Below are 19,478 nucleotides of genomic sequence, written 5' to 3'. Positions count from 1 at the left end.
CTGCTGCTGTATAACCTTTGTCTATTTTAGGGAGCTTTGCTTGTGGCCAACGCATACCCATCCCTAGTCGATTGTTAATCTCTATAGCTTTGCATTTATGTACCCACGTTGACGTAATGATGTTCACTCTTTTCCCCTCACATGTGCCCGCATGTACTGTTTGCATAGGATGACTGCTCTGCACTGTTGGCTTATTCTCCTAAAAATCAAGTAAAAAAAATCAACACTGAGTGTAAGGAGAAAGAGTAAGTCTGGAAATCTTCAACTTAAATAGGCTTCCGCAAATTCCCCTTGCGAAACTGTGAATCCCAAAAGAATGGCCATCTGTGCAAGTCATAGGCGTAAACCTAGAATGTATAGATTTCCTCCATTTTTTTGAGTCAGGCCCTGGGAATATTATCAATCACTGTGATTCTTTCGATCACGTGTTGAACTTTTTTTTCTAGGTGTATTTGACCTCATGACCATGAACTCTGGTCTGCTAAACAAACCACAAAACAACCATGGATCTAGATACAAACGATAATGTAACCTTTTAACACAAAACGAACGCCATAGTCTTGTGTATCTCAAACAGACATGTAAACATGCAGGGACAAGCATTATGACGACGTGGCGATCTTTAAAAAATCATTGAAAACAATGGGGTAGACCCAATAAGTCAACAGGACCTGGGTGATTGTATATATATATAGAAAAAGTGGTCCTAGACACAGTTTTTTAAACCAAAACAATTGATGTAAGTGTTAATTATTCACAATAAACGGATAGTCAGATATAATCTGACAGACAAAAGGAGATGTATTATTAGCTAATTCTGCTATAAATGCAATGAACCCAACACAACAGTACCAAGACAAATTATACTGCAGTTTATTTACATATTCATAAAAATGGACAATAAGAAAAATAGAAAGATTGGTGCTCAGGTGATGAAAAAAGAAAAGCTGAAAGCATAAGATTTAGAATAATTCAGTGCAACAAAGAAAATATTTTACATTGCACAAATAAAGCCTACCCATACAAAGTATATATACACACTATTATACAGGGGGACAGGGAAATTGGTATAGGCTTTAAGAGTTTAAAAGGGGCGTAATCGTCTACGTTTCGACCCTGGCGCAATACGGGGAAATAGCGACCTCTGCTGCGGGTCTTCTTCAGGACAAATGGGGGGCGGGGAAAGGGGAGCACCTGTAAGGTAAGTATAAATATATTATATTTTCTTCTAGAAGGGTTTCAGTATTAAGGAAATTAAAAAAGAGGGGGGAGTGTTGGGTACATTACCACGGAAAAGACTGTGGCGGTGTAACAAGGCCAGATCAGTTGGGCGGTACACCTGCGAAAAGTAAGCACAAGGGGGGGAGAGACTGTTAGCCCATCTCCAAAGGCGCAGTCATCCCACTACAGACACGCCAAACACCAAGTGTTTAGCCCAATTCAGACTCACCTCTGACTAGTATGTTCAGTTGAAAGTCAATTGGTGGATTTGTAGTAAAACCAAGCAGGCGATATCAATCGTGCTACATGAGGGAAGGAGAATCTAATCAGACCCAGGACACAATGCAATAGCAAGCAATCAGGTCTAGTAAATAGAACTAAGAGCAACTCACCCTGGTCTAGTGAAACTGTTTCTACTTCTACTACAAATCCACCAATTGACTTTCAACTGAACATACTCGTCAGAGGTGAGTCTGAATTGGGCTAAACACTTGGTGTTTGGAGTGTCTGTAGTGGGATGACTGCGCCTTTGGAGATGGGCTAACAGTCTCTCCCCCCCTTGTGCTTACTTTTCGCAGGTGTACCGCCCAACTGATCTGGCCTCGTTACACCGCCACAGTCTTTTCCGTGGTAATGTACCCAACACTCCCCCCTCTTTTTTAATTTCCTTAATACTGAAACCCTTCTAGAAGAAAATATAATATATTTATACTTACCTTACAGGTGCTCCCCTTTCCCCGCCCCCCATTTGTCCTGAAGAAGACCCGCAGCAGAGGTCGCGATTTCCCCGTATTGCGCCAGGGTCGAAACGTCGACGATTACGCCCCTTTTAAACTCTTAAAGCCTATACCAATTTCCCTGTCCCCCTGTATAATAGTGTGTATATATACTTTGTATGGGTAGGCTTTATTTGTGCAATGTAAAATATTTTCTTTGTTGCACTGAATTATTCTAAATCTTATGCTTTCAGCTTTTCTTTTTTCATCACCTGAGCACCAATCTTTCTATTTTTCTTATTGTCAATTTTTATGAATATGTAAATAAACTGCAGTATAATTTGTCTTGGTACTATTGTGTTGGGTTCATTGCATTTATAGCAGAATTAGCTAATAATACATCTCCTTTTGTCTGTCAGATTATATCTGACTATCCGTTTATTGTGAATAATTAACACTTACATCAATTGTTTTGGTTTAAAAAACTGTGTCTATGACCACTTTTTCTATATATATACGATCTTTAAAAAATGGCACCCTGGAAGCTCGAAGCAAACTGTGAATAGTAGTAAAATAAGTTGTGTATTTCCGGTACATGGCTCATGGCTCTGCCTTCAGATCAGATGAATAAGTGCCCGCTGATTTCACTAGGGAAAAAGCTGATGCATCCAGGCAGGACAGACCAACGACTGAATGTTCTTCGAGTTTTCTTTTGCATTTTATATTCATTAGAGCAATGCTGCTAAATGCGTGTTTTTAATAATCGCAAAAAGTAGGGCATTCTCGGAACTTGCCTTTCTTTTATCAGCTCTATGCCATTCTGCAAACCCTCTCTCCCAAAGGAATAAACGCCTGGGTCTAAACCCACACAGAGTGCGGTGGTTAGAAGTAGGACTGTGGGGCCTTTTATACTGCATTCCATACATAAAGTGAGTTTTATTTAAACTCTGGAGGCAGTCTGACCGCTAATAAAGGTTATTTGACTGCCATTTTTCTAGCGACACACCCGACAGAGCTCCGGCTTTGGGGACCTGCAATTTGAAATCCAACCTTTTAAAATTGGTCGGCCCAGTGAAACGAGGGGGCCGTGGCACTTACAGGCCCGCCCGGGCCTCGCTCCGGCTATTAATGTGTGAGAACTGCGGAAAGACGTCCCAGGGCCTGGGAGGTGGCGCTTTAAAATAACCCAGCTCCCCGGTGGGAAGAGGGCAGGAGGGTGGGAGGTGTGAGCAGGGCATGGACGAGGGGGAATTCTGCTGCTGCCACAAGATTGCAGTGAGTGAGTCTCGGCCCTTCAATCACAAGGCCATGCTGGGGCTGTACACAGGAAACCCTTGGTGGTCCTGACCCGGCTCCCAGTGGACACGGGCCCAAGACGCAAAACAACAGCTCCAATGCATGTTTTTCCTGTACATTTCATGAAGATTGGCAGACCCCTCCTGCCCCACCCCGGATTGTCAGCGTCCGCGGCTGGAACAACACAGGAGGTCAGGTCAGGAAAGAGGTGACCAACCGGGCAGCAGCGCCAAGAGGGAAGGAGAAACATGTCAAACCATCATCGTTTTTTTTTAAAAGAAAGTAATCTAATTTTGTTCATTGTTTTGAAAAATGCTAGTTTTAAAAATTACAGCCTAACTAGGCCCTTAGCGGTCGTGAGGTTTGGAGATTAAAACAAAGACAGAGCTTCATCCCACAAGAGAGGCACCTGTGATGAACTTCTGCAAGCACCACAACTTTGTAACCTTCTGGCCTGGCTCTTGCCAAGATGATCTGTCAATAGGGCAGTATTGGACGACAGGATCATAACCATTTCAGGACTGTACCAAATCGCCCTAAAGCTCAGAGGCACATACACATCTATCTCTCGAGCAGCCAAACGTTCGCCTGAAAAGTGCAGTAACTGGAAGGGCACAACATCGAAACATCACTCATGTAGGCCACGACAGACAGACTCTCACATCCAAGCACTACAATGGAGAGGCTTACTATCCATCTACAAATGTGCTTCGAAGACTTGTCATTTATGAGGCCCCACATAAATGCAACTACAACACTAGTCTGTCAAGTCTTTATTCGGCCATCAAAGACCATACAAGTGCATTAACTAAAACCTTTGTTCCAAAAATCAAGTTCAGTACATGACTATTTAAAACAGCCATGTAATACATGTGCATTGCAAGTTTAGTACAGATAAAACCATATAAAACAATTGATAAAATGAGTTAAAACATGACATTAGGAATATAATACAAAACACAGAATCCAAGCTATAAAAAAATGGGGCATGTAAAGTGCAGATACAGTAGTGCAGAGACAGAAAGGATGACATCATAAAAACTGTCTATAACTACGACACAATGTATATGCCAAGTTTTTACATACCGTTTGATCACATTATTCACCATATGAAGTCACTCCAGATTTTAGCAGATAAAGCTGAGGGACAACGTGCACCAAGTTTTACGTGAAGAGTTTATTCCAACTACTTCTTCATTTTAGAATATAGTATGTGAGGAATTAATTTAGCTACTTTTTCGTTTTAGAACAGTCTCAGAAGCGAAATTCCTGTCCCATAAATCTCCCTGATGAAGGGCAATGCCTGAAATGCATTGGGCACACCAAAATAACGAGATGTGAAATGTTAACATCACTGAAGAAAGCAATAGTGACATGAACTAATCAACAAGAAAAAAATGTATCTTGAAAATATCCACAAGAGTCAAAATGTATAGAAATTCAACGAAGTGCAATTGAGGATGCCCTCCCTCCCAGGGAGCAGCACAAATCCGTCTAGACAACTAGGTCCAACATTTTGCACCAGATCACATAATTTGGAATATTTAGTAAAACTGAGGGCCTTATTTACAAGCCCCTTGCGCTGCTGGTGCGTCACTTTTCGTATGGGAAACAGTGAGGTACCGGTGGCGCAAGTGGCTTGTTAATAAGCCCCTATAATTCCTAACTATAGACTCAGGACCTTAGCCCCTACCAGCACTTTAGCGCTGCCAGAAAGTCACTTTTTTACGTTCGGGTAGCACAATGTGCCACTGGCATATTTATAAGGCTACGTAAAGCCACGTTACGTGGCTTTTCATGGCCTTATAAAAATGTGCCCCTTTTATGGAGAAAACAGAGTGAAAGGTGTGTTCCATGGGTGTTGCTGGGGGCATTCCCAGTAACACCCATGACTTTTTTTATTTTTTTATTTATAATGCGCTCAGTTACCCAGGGGCATCCCGGCGCAGTAACAGAACAAGAAGAAGCGCACTTTATCACTACACTGGAAACAGATAGGTCTTCAGAAGTTTCCTAAAAGGTAGGATCTTAGGCTCTGAACGGATCTTAAAAGGAAGGGAGTTCCACAGTGCCGCCACTTGCACTGAGAACCGCCTCCCCCCAGAGCGAGCTCTCTTTACTCTGGTTGACTGCAAGAGATGTCTTTGGTCCGACCGCAGTAGACGTGTGGGCTTATAGGGACGAACCATGGGGGCAAGGAGCGGAGGGCCCTTACCATGCAGAATTTTATGGGCCGTACACAGCGCCTTAAATTTCACCCGTTCCCTAACGGGAAGCCAATGAAGCATTTTCAAGGCCGGGGCAGCTGAATGTCTTCTGGGGACATCCATCAACACTCTAGCAGCTGCATTTTGTACCTGTTGGAGGGTCTTCAGAGTTGCTTCGGGGGCGCCAAGAAACACCACGTTCCCATAATCAAGCCTCGACAAGATTAAGCCACGAATCAGGAGCTTCCTCGCTAAATCAGGGAGCAGTGGCAAAACCTTGCGAGCTGACCGAAGCAGGCCGAAGCACACCCCTGCGGTCTTCCTGGCGTGAGTCCTCAGGGACAAGTCTTCCTCCAACCATATTCCCAAGGTCTTGATCTCCTTCTTGGGAGATGGAGGATCACCCAGAGACCGGGGCCAGCAGCTAGCAATAATAGAGGGACTGGACTTTCCCAGGAGCATCAGCTCAGTTTTCTCCCCATTCAGCTTAAGGGCGGAGTGGGACATCCAACGATGAACATTGGCAAGGCAGTCATGAAGGACTTCAGGTTGTTCCGCCAACTGGGTGAGCCCCACCACCAGCTGTGTATCATCAGCATAGCTGATGATCTTGACTCCTGAAGGGGCGACCACTCTTTCAAGCGGAGTCATATAGGTATTAAATAAGGTAGGGCTCAAAGATGAGCCCTGCGGAACTCCACATTGAAGAGGGAACCTGGCTGACTGCTCTCCCCCTTCCCATACTTGGTAACAACGATTAGAGAGGAAGGATTCGAGCCATTTCAACGCCAGCCCTGTCACGCCAACCTCTGACAGTCGTTGGAGGAGCACCTGATGACTTACGGTGTCAAAGGCAGCACTCAAGTCCAGGAGGATCACTGCCACTGATCCTCCTGAATCAAGAATGCTCCTAGCTTCCTCCACTACAGCCAGTAAAGCTGTATCTGTTCCCTGACCGGGGCGGAAGCCCGTCTGGGAGTCTCCCAGGAGATGCTGGGACTCAAGATGGTGGGAAAGCTGACGATTGACCAACTTTTCGGCAATTTTAGAAAAGCCGGGCAGAAGTGAAATCGGCCTATAGTTGGCCAAGTTAGTAGAGTCTAAACCTGGTTTCTTCAGTAATGCCTTTACCACCGCCTCTTTCCATCTCTGAGGTACTGTGCCCTGGGAAAGTGAGAGATTAATGAGATCCGACAGCGGGGAGGACAAAGAATCTGCCACTAATTTAAGATATTTCATGGGCACTGGGTCACTAGGGGATCCACTCTTCATCCCCTTCAAGACGTTTGTGACCTCTTCCTCTGAGAAGGGGCCAAAGGAGGTTAACTCAACAGGGCATATTGCCGGTCTAAGGTCCAGCTCCGGATGTTGGGAGGTCGTCGGCAGTGAAAGTAGGATCTTCTCTATTTTGGAGTGAAAAAAACCCGCAAGTTCTTCACATTTTTCCTGGGGATTATAGTGAACAACTGGGGGGACAGGGGCCTTCAGAAGTTCCTTAAAAATTTTAAAAGATTCCCCTGGACAGTTGCTTGCTTTCTCGATCCTATCACTGAAGAAGCTCCTTTTGGCATTCTTCAGAGCATTTTTGTATTTCCTCATCGCTCTCTTGTAATCTGATCTAAAGTCTTCCGTCTGCTTCCTTCTCCATGCACGTTCTAATCTCTTGCAAAGAGTTCTAAGAGTCCTGAGTTCGGGGGAGTACCAGGGGGCAGAGCCCACTCTTCTTTCTCTAATAGGCCTTCTCTTTTTGGGAATTAGTGAATCCAAAGAATTTGTCGACCAATTCCCTATATGTTGATCAGCGGTAATGGGATCTGTGGCAGGAGGAGGACAAGTTCTAGATAATTCTGCCACCCAAGTATCCACTGGCAGCCTCGACCAGAGTCGTTCCACTATGTGCTGCCTAGGGACAGGGTTTCTCCGCTTCCCCAGCTGCCATCTAAAAGAGACTAAGTAATGATCAGTCCAGGGAAGCGCTAGCGGGTGGAGGGCTAGCAAGTTCTCAAAATTAGCAAAAACCACGTCCAGCTGATGACCCCTCTGATGGGTGCTACCAACATTTACAAGCTGAAGATCGAGTGCAGCCAGCGTACCTTGAAGGTCTCTTGCTACATTATCAGAGGGATCGTCAAAATGTAAATTGAGGTCCCCGAGGACAACAAAATTGGAGGATGCGGCAGCCAATGGTATCACTGCCTCCATAAAGGAGTCTACAAAATTACCTAACGTTGCGGGAGGCCGGTACACAAGTAGGCCAGATAAAGAGATGGTAGAGGATATGCGTATGGAAAACTGACAGCTTTCCGAGTTATTAATGCAGCAGTCTTTAGCTTTACATACATATTCATCTCTATATATTATAGCCACTCCTCCGCCTCTCCCGTCCGGCCTGTCCAGGTGATACATAATATATCGCGAAGGCAGGGCCTTAACAATATCTGGATCTGAACTAAAGTCCAGCCAAGTTTCCGTAAGGAACAAGGCATCCAGATTATGATCTAAAATCAGGGAGTTAATTTCCGTGGCATGGCAGGGTAAGGATCTGCAATTAAGCAATGCCATGGAAAGCGAATACCGATCCATAGGCAGAAAACCAGCAGTACATACAGAGCATTGGGTAAACGGGGAACCCTCTACCCACTGGAAGCTACAACCAAAATTTCTCGGAGCGCGCAGCGACAACAAGGTATCCCTAGAGTACCTATGTGTGGTTTCTATATGGGCTGTGGTTTCCTGCAGAGTGGCATGCCCTAAGCCCGTCTGGGCCCGGACGGGCACAGACGGGCTTAACTCTGGCGAGACTCCGGCGACATTCCGGTGATGACGCTGCATGGTGACGCTGCGCGTCAGCATGGCTGCCTTTATGTACGCCGAGCGCCAGGAAGCTATCGCGCTAACCGCGCAGCCGACCGTGTCCCCCCACCCAAGATGGCCACCACAACAAGGCAATGAATGGGCAGGGACCCGCGCTGAAACGCGGTGATCAACCGTTTTAACGTGGGAGTAAGGTGGCAGCAGTGCAGGTAAGCGAGTGGCCCTTTCTAAAAACGAGGGAAAAATAATTATTAAAAATAAGGCAAATAGAAAAAAAAAACGGAGCTTTTTAAAATGGCATTAAGAGTTGCAGCTAGCAGCAAAGGGGCTGTAAAGCGCAAGGTTCTAGCGTTCTGTAAGATGATAGGTGTGCTCACCTGCAGGACGCCTGCCTTTATGGACGCCGAGCGCCAGGAAGCTATCGCGCTAACCGCGCCGCCGACCGTGTCCCCCCTCCCAAGATGGCCACCACAACAAGGCAATGGGCAGGGACCCGCGCTGAAACGCGGTGATCAACCGTTTTAACGTGGGTGTAAGGTGGCAGCAGTGCAGGTAAGCGAGTGGCCCTTTCTAAAAACGAGGGAAAAATAATTAATAAAAATAAGGCAAATAGAAAAAAAAACTGAGCTTTTTAAAATGGCATTAAGAGTTGCAGCTAGCAGCAAAGTGGCTGTAAAGCGCAAGGTTCTAGAGTTCTGTAAGATGATAGGTGTGCTCACCTGCAGGAAGCCTGCCTTTATGGACGCCGAGCGCCAGGAAGCTATCGCGCTAACCGCGCCGCCGACCGTGTCCCCCCTCCCAAGATGGCCACCACAACAAGGCAATGGGCAGGGACCCGCGCTGAAAAGCGGTGATCAACCGTTTTAACGTGGGAGTAAGGTGGCAGCAGTGCAGGTAAGCGAGTGGCCCTTTCTAAAAACGAGGGAAAAATAATTAATAAAAATAAGGCAAATAGAAAAAAAAAACGGAGCTTTTTAAAATGGCATTAAGAGTTGCAGCTAGCAGCAAAGGGGCTGTAAAGCGCAAGGTTCTAGCGTTCTGTAAGATGATAGGACTTTATGACACTGTCCCAGATTTACGAGAATCGTAAGTCTGATGCAGCGCCAAAAACGTTCACCTCCGAGGGGAGGCGTAAGGGAGGCACAAAGAGGTGAAATATCTTCATTTCTCCTTGTTTTTCATCTTTCTATGTGTGCTGCATTCTGGGCAGCGCAGCAGCAAGGCCTGCTGCGCTGCCCTACAACAAAAAAATACATAAATGAGGCCACACATTTGCTATGCACAGTGGGTTTCTCGTAAGGCACTACTTGCGGGAGATGAAATCAAGGTCTACTCGACATGATGTATGTGGCACTAGAAACAGTAGACTAAAATGAAGGGCACAGTCTTGGATCTTTGAACCAGCTTATGAGGAAGCGTGAAAAAGAGAGGCCATATTTTTCTTCTACCCTTCCCGGCCTATTCTCAGAAAACAAGATTAAAAAAAAAAGGGAGTGGAACAAACCAGGGCAGCTGGGGAATGGAGGAATGCTGTCCGGGCTGGTTCCCGGTATAAACTTGTGTTTTAATGTGGCAGGAGCCCCCTCTCCCAGCCCCGCGCCTCTCTCACTCGACCTTTTTTAGCGGCAGCACAGAGCGCCCAAAGTCGGTGGGGTCGGGGCGGGGGAAGACATCTGAAATAGCGCATTGTATTCACAGAGAGTAGTCAAAATATGAGCCGCGCAAAAAACACTTTTAGACAGGCATTTCCTCTTCCTGAGTCCTCATGTCTTATACGACCTGGTAGCCCAGTCGGCAAAGTGCTTGCTGCTGAGTTTTGCATCATAGGCAGGCCATACTCTGACTAGGATATTCATTCTTCTGAGGTCAATCTAGATTATACCAGTTTTGAGTTTTAATATTTGCATATCGAGTAAATTGAATGATTCACGCTGTCATCACTTGGCCACAAATGAAACACCTACCACCTTAGTAGGCAGACGTATCAAAGTTAAATTCTACGAAAATATTAAAGCAGCATTCTAGCACGTTCAAATATTCATAATTACAGATTTTTGCATCTAATATCACACGGTTGAATCCCCCAGTTTTTACGGATTGTAGACATACGAAGACAAAACAATTGGTTTCCTGTATTTATTAATTTTTTTAAATACCGAAACAATTTTGGAAGGAACTTTTCTTTTAGTGATTCTCAAAGCTGTCAATTATGACTACAAGGCGAAGACCTGTGTTTATTGACCATATGGGGAGTGAAAAGGAAAAATCAACAGTTATTAGTAAGTTTATTTGTGCACGTGCCATTTCTATAAAATATATTGTTGTTTTCAGGTATTGTTGAAGTATATATTGCTTTTGTAGTTAAGCATTACAAATAATTACATCCAAATCTTCCTCGAAATTCCCAATTTATCAACTATTTGCCGAAAATGAGGTAAAAGATTAACATGCTTCATTTGTGGTGATTTCTTACTTAACTGTATTATAAACGCTATTTTATTTTAATCTAAATACACTTCTTACTAAATCGATCGATTGCTAATATCCCTACACCCTAACTTTAAGGATGAAGGCACCTTTATCAGTGAAATATAAATGTAAATATATCAGTTGCAACTTCATGTTTTCACAGCGCACAATATTAATATGGATAAACACAGGTGTGTTGAGCAAAACATATCTATCAAAACAGACAAAAATGTATTTAAAAAAACGAAATATCGTAAAATATCGTAAAACTAGGATCTGTCATTCAGAAAAGCACAAGTCTGCACTGTCCTGTACAGTTAAAGCATTTATCAGCATTGTGAAGCTCAGTCCATCACAACATCCCAATATACTACCCCCACTCCCAGAGGTTGAACCCAGTAATCAACCAGTACTGGTTAATTACTCAGTGTTACTTCCTGTATGCAGACTACTTATTTGCCCTAAGCTCGAATTTACACTGTGTCCCTTATAATGTATTGAAAGCTTATCGTTCAATGTATTTAGAAATATGTACAATTGAAATACGATTGGCATAGTGTAAATGACATTGTTAATGCTCAAAGATAGACCTGATCGTTCATTTGTAAAAGTCGGCCACAATTAATTAGAACCAAAACAAATTGCTGTAATAGAACACTTTAATGTATACATCACGAATGATGTATCTGTATTGTTTCCTCAAGGTGATTAGTGTTATCATGGTTATCTCTCTCTTTTATACGAATCTCAAACTCCTCCTGTTGTAACCAAATAGTTCTTTACGTATGCTGGTGGTTCATAGAAGACATGACATCATGACCTTAGTTGTTTATCAGTGTGCCTCTCCTATATTCAGATTAGACTACTCTATAGGGCTGTTGTCCTATAGGTTTTCCGCGCAGTTAATATATACAAAACACATACTGTTCTCAATTCTTGAATTATACATTTTTGCTAACCAGTGACACTGATATTTGGTCAAAATATGTTGAAATTATCAATTACGAAACATTTTTATATTTAAATCTGATTAGATATTCATTGAGAAATGCTGAGGATCTAGTCAGTATTTTTTGCTCATTGGGAAATGGCGGACACTTTCAATACATCAAGACCGACGAGGTTGAGTCGCCAGTCCACTTTCGATGTTCACAGTACATCCGGCATGCCGTGCTAGCTTTAAATAATGGCGGCACCATGAACGCGGCGCTTATTTACGCCAATGCCAAAACGGACGAGGAGAAACTGAAAATCAATACAGGTACGGCGGTTTTATTTCAGAAAAGCGAATAGGAAAGGCGGGGGTAATTCCGTGAATCAGAATGCTAAGAGTGACTCGTTTGAGGATGTTTACTTAATTGCCGCTCTGATCGAAATTCCCCCTTTTCTCCCTCACAACTTCCATACGTTCCTACTTCGAAACATATCCAGGCTATACTTCCCAGTTGTGCGGTTTATCAGGATCGACATGGGAATATAATCCAAGGGGAAGACGCCAATCTAAATGTTATCGCTTTATAACAGAGGGAATTATCAAATGAATTCTGGACGTCTATTCTCACGGGTAAGGCTATGATTAGTCTTCCTTATACGAGTTCTGCATGATATATTTTGTCGTTTTGTAGTAGTGAATAAGTGCGTGGAATAGGACACCATGACACTCACATGTCTCTGATATGCGTCAAACAACAGTATATAAATACAAGTCTACAATGGAGGTATAATAACAAAGAGGCACCATTTCCCTTTTCCTTTTTCTTCATTTTGGTATACATGTAACAATTCTGTGATTGGATTGATGTCCTTTATTAGTAATGCTCGTGTAGGTCTACAGACATGCAGAATTTATATGTATCACTATGAATTATAGTGATGGAGTAACTCATCTCCAAATCACTTCTTTTTACAGATATAAAGAGTGATTATAAGGACATCATCTCTATATTTTTGATTCTCATCAATGTGTTCTTTTGGACTTATGATACCACTTGAAACTTCGGATTTTATTACCATTTTGAAGGTGAGAATGGGAAATATCAATTCATAATACAGGATACACTTGGTGATGGTTAGGCGATCATCATATTATATGATGACCGCATAATTTATACTGCGCATGTACCCTACTTGATTGGATGAGGTGACCTCTAGCAATGCACCTCCCTAGCTATCTATTAACCCTCACCACCAGCATAAAAAGGACTCTTTGGATGAGGAGAATTATCATTATATAATCTTGTAATAATCTCTCTCCAAAAAACGTTTTTAATATTTTCTAACCTTGCATACAATCAAAACGTGGCAAAAAGGTTTTATTTAATTGTTCTTAGCATAGGAACCTATTAGTTTTTGCACAAAAATCAGATCTGTTGCTTAGAATGGCCAATCAATATGTGCACATTATGTTTATCAACGAAAACACAATATCTAAAACTAGTGTACATTCCATTTGCAGCCTTGAAAAAGCCCTGTGGGCGAAACGCGCGTCGGCTGCTGCTTTTCATCAATGCTATGATTGGAAAATAAAAAAACTCTTGGATCTGATTGAAGAGTGTGACTGGATCCCTTTTTGAGATTGAGAATTTGGAATTCCATACTACATTCTTGAAAGAACTTATTTATCTGTGGACCTATGAATGTGTGTCACAATAATTGGATTATAGATATAGTGATTGGGTGTGCTCTGATATATTTTTGAAACTGATGAATCAGAATTCCAAGAATTTCTGATTTTAACAATATCTTAGTGGGTAGATATTGTATATCGTAGTCAGCACCCCCTACTGACCGTTTGTACAACCAAGCTATTGTTTCCTTTTCATGACAAGTGAGTAGATGTGCGGATTAATCTAGGCAAACCCACCCTTTTTGTTTCTAAGCTCTATCATACTACAACCTATAATACAAAACTACAAAACAATACTTCCTCTATTGCCTTCGATTGTAGGATTGTGAGGGGGACAGATTATTGCCATGGCGATGCACCCAACTATTACTGGGAAGCCAAACCCCACTGCATACAGCCAGGACCTGGATAAAAATGTTTGCGAGCAGCCAATACCACTGCACATGGACTTCAGCGCTGCATAGCTGGGGTTAGCGGCAGGGCCTCCAATACAGTCAAGCCTTGCACCCAACCCGCTGTGGTTTGCCAACTGGCAATACACATGGCCTTGCTCCTTACCTCCCATAGGTTACCAACCACCGTTGAGTTTGGAACCTCAGCCATAAGCAGTGGTGGTGAGCCACAGGGACTAGTCATGCACCAAACGCACAACAGGCAGCCAGCCTGTGCAATGCATATTATTTTAGCATGCCATGATACATTTTATATCAGTCACCAGTAGGTAGTAGTTAGGACCATGTTGCTATAGGGAAATATATATATATATTTTTTTAAAACAGATTTTATTCATCAAATGACAAATGTAGAGCAGGACACTGTAACCCAGCGACCTCTGCACAATCAGTACAAGGCATCATGACTGACTTTTCAAGAAATAAGCAAGGATGCAGAAAAAGCAATACATATGAAAGATGTCTTTTAGAAACGCCCCCAACTTCCCTCCTCCCCACCAGTCGCACTACCAACCTCCTAGACCCAGCTGGAACCTCCTAGACCTCTGGTGGATCTTGCTGTGCATGGAAATTTCCCGGACGACCCATCAAGCAAGGGACAAGAAAAAGGGAGGGGGTGTTTCCCATGTTAAATCCCAAAATTTGGCAGAAAGCTAGCTTTTGGTCCACTGTGTGTGCTTTTTGTTATTTGGTGTAAATCTGTTGAGTAGTTTTTGAGAAATTGAAGAAAATCCAAATTTGCACACATGTAGCAGCGAAGATTTTGCAACAAATTGTGAATGTGCGTGCCAACAGGAATGCCGCAAATGGCTGACCGCAACCTGAGCAGAGAGTTGCGCCCCCATTTTAGTTCATCGGTACTGGTGCTCAAATGAAATGGCAGAAAGTGGTGTAAGGAGTCAGGATGGGTGTGACCAGACTCCATGGCTGCAATATAGGGGTCTTTAAGGCACCCTTGATGTGTATAACATGTGGAGAAAGAGGCTTTTTTTCCACGCACGATATTCGTGAATTTGCAGCGACTGTCAGCACAGCCCCGTGTAACATCACAGGAATTTGCGAATATCACTGAATAAAAAAAATACATTCACAGACCCACGCAGACTCATGCACTCACTCACTGACCTAGACACTCACAACCCCACTAACAGAGCCACTCAGACTCATGCACCCACTGACCGACCCACTCAGAGACTCATGCATTCACTCCTACTCACTCAAAGAACTACTCAGACACATGCACCCTCTCAAACACCCAGACACTCATGCACCCACTCACAGACCCACTCAGAGACTCATGTACCCACTGAACCCCCCATCAAAAACTCATGCACCCACTTACAGACCCACTCAGACACTCATGCACCCTCTCAAACACCCACTCATGCACCCACTCACAAATCCACTCAGACTCATGCACCCTCTCAAACACCTACTCAGACACTCACACACCCTCCCGCAGACCCACTCAGATTCATTTACTGACTCGGACACCCACATAGATACTCATGCACCCACTCAGTCATGCACTCGCTCACAGACCCACTCACAGTCTCATGCACCAACTCACAGAGGCAATCTGCTCATGGACCCAGTCAGATACCCATGCACCCACTCAGATACTCATGCACTCACTCAGACTCATGCACCTACTGAGACACCCACTCTTTCATACACCCACTTACAGACCCACTCAGTCATGCACCCTCTCCAACACCTACTCAGACACTCATACACACTCTCACAGACCTACTCAGAGTAATACCCCCACTCACACACCTACTCAGACAATTGCTCACCCACTCAGACTCGCGAACCCACTCACACACCCACTCAGACTCATGCACCCAGTCACACACCCAATCAGAGACTCACGGACCCACTTAGAGACTCATGCATCCACTCAAACACCCACTCACAGACCTACTTAGAGACTCTTGCATCCACTCACTCATGCACCCACTCATAGATGCACTCAGACTCATACAGTTGCTCATGAACCCAGTCAGATACTCATGCACCCACTCACAAACCTACTCAGAGACTCATTCACCCACTCAAACACTCATGCATCCACTTACAGACCCACTCAGAAACTCATGCTCCCTCTCAAACACCTACTCGGACACTCACACACCCTCTCGCAGACCCACTTAGAGATTCATTTAGTGACTCACAGACCCACATAGATAATCATGCACTCACTTGCACACCCACTCAGTCATGGCCCGCTCACAGTCTCATGCACCAACTCACAGAGGCACTCAAAGACTCATACAGTTGCTTATGGACCCAGTCAGATACTTATGCACCTTTTCACAGACTCATGCCCCCTCTGAGACACCTACTCAGACACTCATGCACCCTCCTAAAGATTCACTCAGACTCACGCACCCTCTCAGAAACTCGCACCCACTCACAGACCCACTCAGAGACTCATGCTCTCACTAACAGACTCAATTGGAAACACAAATACTCACACACCCACTCAGAGACTTAGGCCCAGTCACAGACAAATTCAAAGACTCATGCACCCACTCACAACACCCACTCTGACTCATGCACTCACTGACAGATCCACTGGCAGGCTCACTTGGATACTCAAGCACCCACTCGAAGACCCACGCAGACTGATTGCCCAATCACAGACCTCAATTAGACTCAGACTCAATTAGACTCATGCACCCACTCACACACCCACTCATGCACCCAGTCAGACACACTCAAGAGACTCAGGCACTCACTTACAAACCCACTTAGAGACTCATGCACCCACCCAAACTGAGGCACCCACTCATAAATCCACTCAGAGACTCATGCACCCACTCACCGACCCACTCAGACACTTATGTACCCACTCACACCCACTTACTCACATACCCACTTACACACCCACTCAGACACTCATGCGCCCAGTCACAGACCCGCCCAGAGACTCATGCGCCCAGTCACAGACCCACTCAGACTCATGCACCTACTCACAGATTCACTCAGACTCATACACACACTCACAGACCTTCTCAGAGACTCACACAAGCTCTCATAGATGCACTCAGACTCTCATGCAGCCTCTGACACAGCTGCAGTTATGCACCCACAGACAGACCCACTCAAACATGCACTCATAGACACATTCAGACACTTATACAAGTTTTTTTATAGAGTTATTTAAATAGTGATGTACCCAGTGTGATGCACAGAATCACTTATATAGTTATGAATTATTGAAGGGGCTAGAATCTATTGAATGTCTGCTTTTGCTTTGCATATTCACGACGTTGACGCAAATATTTTTAAAAAATTGGAATAAAAAATATATTTATAAAGAAAATGAACAGCATTTTGAGCAACACGGGTCGGAGAAGAGTCTTTGTGTTCATTGTGAGTATATGACAGCTGCACAAGACAGGATGCAGAGTTTGAGGTTGCTGAGTAACACCCAGTTGCCTTCGTCTGTGAAGTGAACCCCATCACTTCTATTGATTCCATGCATGTCAAAACGCAGGTTGTTGTTGTAGGTACAGGTCATGGTCTCTGAGGAATGCAGAAACGGTTTTATTAACATGTTTCCTGGCTTTGTCAATCTGTGGACATAACTGATTTGACCATTTCCATTTCTGCCTTTGGCATATGTTGGAGTACACCAAGACAGTCTGAGGGAAAAGTACTATTAGTTGAGCAAAGGTATTCTTCATTAGGATTTCTAGTCCTACCCCAGTAAGTGTGCCAAGTTCATTGCCATCACAGTGCGGTCGGGGAGTTGACAATCCACAGTGCTTTTAACCAAAGGCAGCAACTGATGTCCCTTCAACCACCCTCAATGGCCAAACCAAGTAATGTCCACATTAGGCAAACCCAAGTCCCTGTCAATGCCAGTCTCTCCAGCAGACTCTCTAGCCCAAAACACATAGCTGTGGCTCACAATCCACACTCATAGCAGCACTTGCATTGCCATTCGCAGACATGCACAGACACTGACACAACCACTTCCACACCCACTGAGAGACCCATAATGCCACTCACAGACCCACAAAGGCATTCACACACCCACTCTCACACTCACACACTCATAGCACCACTCAGAGACCCGCACACAGACCCATACAGCCACTCACACACCCACTCACAGTTAGGAAATAGAATTTGAAAAAACAGTGAAATTCACTGAAAAAACAAAGGTTACAGGGATTTGTAGTTAGGCTCAGATTTTACTTGTACACAACCATGGAAATTCAGCAGTTATAATTACTTGACCTAACTATAACTTATGCCCCAGCAATGCACTGCTTATGAAATGACATATTTCATCACTCTTGACATGGTCAGCGACATCACTGATGACATCTCAAATGAGATCATCCTCAGAACCACTTACACACCCACTTACACTCCAATATAAAATCACATATGCCCACTCACAGACCCACATAACCACTCACATACCCAATCACAGACACTTACAAATACTCATACAACCATTCATTAGTCCATAGAGCCTCTGACACCCCTCCCTCATACAGCCACTCACTCACCCATACAGCTGCTAATACAACCAGTCACTCACCCATACAGCTACTCACACAGCCCACACTTACCCATACAGCTACTCACCATACGGTTATTAACCTATACAGCCACTTATACACCCATTCAACTTTAACACTACCACTCACTCATACAAGCGCTCACACATTTGCACACCCATGCACACATCCATACAAGCACTCCCACACCCACCCACTCACCCATACAGTCATTCACAAACTCACTCTCTATTACAGCCTCTCACACACCAACTGCCTTAACAAAACACCCACTCAAACAGACACTAACACACTGTCTCTCACTCATACAGCCATGTAGACACCCACCCACACAGCCACTCACATACCTACTCACTCACTAATACAGCCACTCGCACACCCACTTATACACCCTAACAGTAACTCACACATCTACTTATTCACCCATACAGCTAATCACACAGCCACTCACATACCCGTACAGCCACTCAGACACTCACTCACACACGGATACTCACAGTCACTCACATAATATGTATTACAAGTAGTATCACTCCTTACTAGCAGGGACGGCTCTTCCTTATGAGTGGAGGAGCGTCACCCCACGCACCAAACGCCCAAGCCAGAGCTGAAAATAAAATGGTAATAAAGTTGACTTATTACCATTTTATTTTTCAATAACTGACCCGTCCTGAACTGAGCGTCGGGACAGGGTGGGGCCACTGAGGCGGAGTGGCAGCAGGGAACTTTGTGCTCCTGAGTTTAAAATGTGCATGTCTCTTTGGCCGGCCAGCCAGGCATGTGCATATTAACCCTTTCTAACTCAGCTGTCTTAAGACAGCTGCGTTAAAGAAAGCAAAGGCCTCCAATGCTCTTGTGAGCGCTGATAGAGGCCGCTCCCACCAATCTTAGCACTGCTCTCATGCTGCATGAGTGCAGCACCATGATTGGCTTGGGAGTCGGGTGCCTGCCTCGATGAGAGAAGGAGCGAGGAGGACATCGCGCTTGGGGAACAGCTAAGTGATTTTTATTTTGTTATATGTCCTGCCGCCCCACCACCCTTGGGACATGCCAGCCATTACTGATTATTAGTACACCTAGTATACTAATTAAACTTCTGTCGTAGCTTAGTGTAGATGTTTAACATTCAAACC

At 44.3% G+C, this 19,478-nt stretch overlaps 1 protein-coding gene and 1 long non-coding RNA gene across 2 annotated transcripts in view; one reads left to right on the top strand and one right to left on the bottom strand.

Annotated features, from left to right (window-relative positions):
• GMDS (GDP-mannose 4,6-dehydratase) overlaps positions 1-19,478 on the bottom strand; it is a 1,865,819-nt gene that overhangs the window by 16,611 nt on the left and 1,829,730 nt on the right. The gene's annotated exons all lie outside the window — the stretch shown is intronic.
• The window catches only part of LOC144829163 (uncharacterized), a 31,906-nt gene continuing 24,298 nt past the window's right edge, over positions 11,871-19,478 (top strand). The window contains exons 1-3 of the long non-coding RNA XR_013610603.1: positions 11,871-11,984; positions 12,155-12,287; positions 12,633-12,743. This is a non-coding gene — a long non-coding RNA (uncharacterized LOC144829163). The remainder of the gene's footprint in view (positions 11,985-12,154; positions 12,288-12,632; positions 12,744-19,478) is intronic.

The sequence above is a fragment of the Lissotriton helveticus genome, chromosome 4_1, assembly GCF_964261635.1.
Source record: "Lissotriton helveticus chromosome 4_1, aLisHel1.1, whole genome shotgun sequence".
Classification (NCBI taxonomy): domain Eukaryota; kingdom Metazoa; phylum Chordata; class Amphibia; order Caudata; family Salamandridae; genus Lissotriton; species Lissotriton helveticus.
This window is presented reverse-complemented; position numbering and strand designations above follow the sequence as displayed.